This window comes from Morus notabilis, unplaced genomic scaffold (genome assembly GCF_000414095.1).
Source record: "Morus notabilis unplaced genomic scaffold, ASM41409v2 Scaffold2062, whole genome shotgun sequence".
In the NCBI taxonomy this organism is placed as follows: domain Eukaryota; kingdom Viridiplantae; phylum Streptophyta; class Magnoliopsida; order Rosales; family Moraceae; genus Morus; species Morus notabilis.
Window position 1 is genome coordinate 213,771 of NW_010364422.1, and position 2,774 is coordinate 216,544.

Genomic DNA, 2,774 nt, shown 5'->3' on the forward strand with positions numbered 1-2,774 from the left:
GAAATCACAAGCAGCCATCACATTTTGGGTTGGCACACGCTTTCTTCCGATAAATGGCACCTGATCTTCTGGTGGTATTGTAGCTTGAACATGTACGCCATCTATCGCACCAATACAATTCTAAAAAGAAGAATTTTTAATGTATAAATAAACATACTTTTAATAGGGAATGAAGCATATAAAAAGTATGCTTTTAGTAGGGAATGAAGCATATTAAAAGTATGATTTTACCTTAAAATGTGGCATATATCTACGATCTGTCAGTATCTCTATTGGTATGTCATTAAACTCTAGATTTGGAGGCTGTATAATATCGATGCTCATACGACATACAATTTCTAAAACATAATTAAAATATCTACTCACAGTCTCACCAGAGCGTTGAAATCGCTCTTGTGCTGAACGATTCCCCTCACCTTGACCCAAAATGAATAAAAACATTCCAAGTATTTCAGTCGCACACATATTCGTTGATCCATGTAATCCATACTTACTCTGTAGATCATTACATAGCTTCAAAAACACGTTCTTATCCATTCTAAACATCCTATAACTTCTAATTTCATGCCCTCTTAATAATTCCGTCACCCACATGTTTCCCGTTTGTGAAGAGGTCATACACGGATTCTTATGAACATACGTGTTGTAGTAATATTCAATGAGTCGAGCAATGATACATATAAATTGTTGATCAAACTCATCACCATTGTCATCCATCTTTAGCAACAACAATAAACTTGTCATTCAAATTGGTGAAATTTGTAAACTCATCACCATTGTCAGCCATCTTTTGCAACTACAATAAACCTGTCATTCAAGTTGCTTGCTACTCATGCAACGTGAACAAATAACAAAGAAGGACATCTTAATTAAACAAAGGCATGATTGGAGGGTATTCAACGTGAACTAGATAAACAAAGGCATTCAAAAGCAAGAAATTGGAGGGTATTTGCCATAATTAAAATAGGATTGGCATGCAAAGGCCGGCACACCTCAAAGGGGCCACATATTATTATGTCTTAAACATAAAGCAAGAAAACCACACTGAAAAAAAATAACAATGTCTCCAACATGAATACAAGAAAAAGACAAAACTGAAAGAGAATAACAATGTCTCAACCTAAAATACAACAAGAAAACCGCACTAAAAGGAAATGAGGAATGAAAATCTAAGTCGAGGATCCTAGCCCATGTTCAAACTTAAGCCAATTGAGCTTCACCTCAGGTTCCTTAAAAGCCATAAATGCGTCTCTCTTACACTTGTCTAACAACAAGTGAACCGAAAAGAAATACAACTCGCTTCCAGTTTGTAATCCTGGTAATGAATCTAGAACTTCAACAACTTTTGCCATGCTACAGTTTCCAGTGTCAGATGGCGCAATCGATGATCCAGTACTTCTACTCTCAACTATATCGACAAGGCGATCAATTTGTTGAGACAATTTAGCAGCCCCTCCAACCTTCACATTTCCTTTTCCTTTCTTGACTTTATTTTGTCTCTCATCTTTCTCAATTGGCCTCTTATTCTTACGGGCTTGTGCCAATTCACTTCGGATTGGTTCACCTGACTCACCACTACTCTCAAGTTGTTCAGGTAGACTAGATTTATCATTTTCACCTTTATCAGACTCACATGGCACTTGTCCAAAAGATGGTGTCCAAGAATACACTCCTGTGGCCACAGTATTCATGAACATCCTATTTAACTTTTCTTCTAACAGTGGTTCAATTCCCCGAGTGCGAAACCTCGCTGCGTTGGGATGAATATGCAATAGCATTTGAAAAAATTAAACCTGCCTAGTCCAATACTAGAATAAAGAATGACAAATCCTATAATTCTGTATACCTGCAATTTATTATGCCATCACTCCTCAGATGCATTAATAGTATTCTTCTTAATGTTCCAACCTAGACCAGTTTCTTTACCAATAAGTTCCTTCCAAAGCTTCCAATCATTCTTCAAAGCATCCCATTTATTCTTCAATTGTTGTCTTTTATATACTCGTTTGGTTGCTTCATTAAATTTTCGAATTAAATTTTCCCATCCAACTTTATCCAAATGAGTTCCAGGACGGCGTCCAGCTTCCACCTCTATAATACACAAATCACAAAACAGATCCACAGTCTCGGGGTCCCATATTGCTTTACCTTGTGGTATACTACCCTCCATTTGAGAATTGATAACTGAAAGTCTAAAACAATGTGAGGCTTCATGCTTTTATTTACAAAAACAATAATAAGGGTAATACTAACCTTATTTCCAATTCAAACACTCACTCAATAGCCAAGCTAATCATAGCTTCTACTCCTAGATACTTCACCTAAAAATTGCTAATCAAGAATAGAATGTTAATTCGATTTACAACAATTGTGCCTAATGACCACTTTCTCTTAATTCTTATGAGATAATTTGATGAAAATCTGACGCTTCCTTATAATTATCCTAATAATAGAGTTTTTTTTTTTTCATATATACCCTGTCATAAAACTCTCTTACAATACAAAACAAAAGTATGAACTGAACAAAATTGAAAGCTCAATAGATACCAATGTTGAGTTAAGACATATAATTTGAGCCTAATTACAAGGAAATTCAAGGTAAACAAGATTAATTTAACGTTAAAAAAGAAAGGAAACGAGAGCATCAATTGCTCCGGAGAACCTGGCAGTGTTAATACAAATAAGTGGGAAAAGAATATGAAGAAATTGACGATTGAAGGTAATAATTATATGCTTTTAAAAGTGATTCGTTTGACAACGAGAAACTCCTTTCC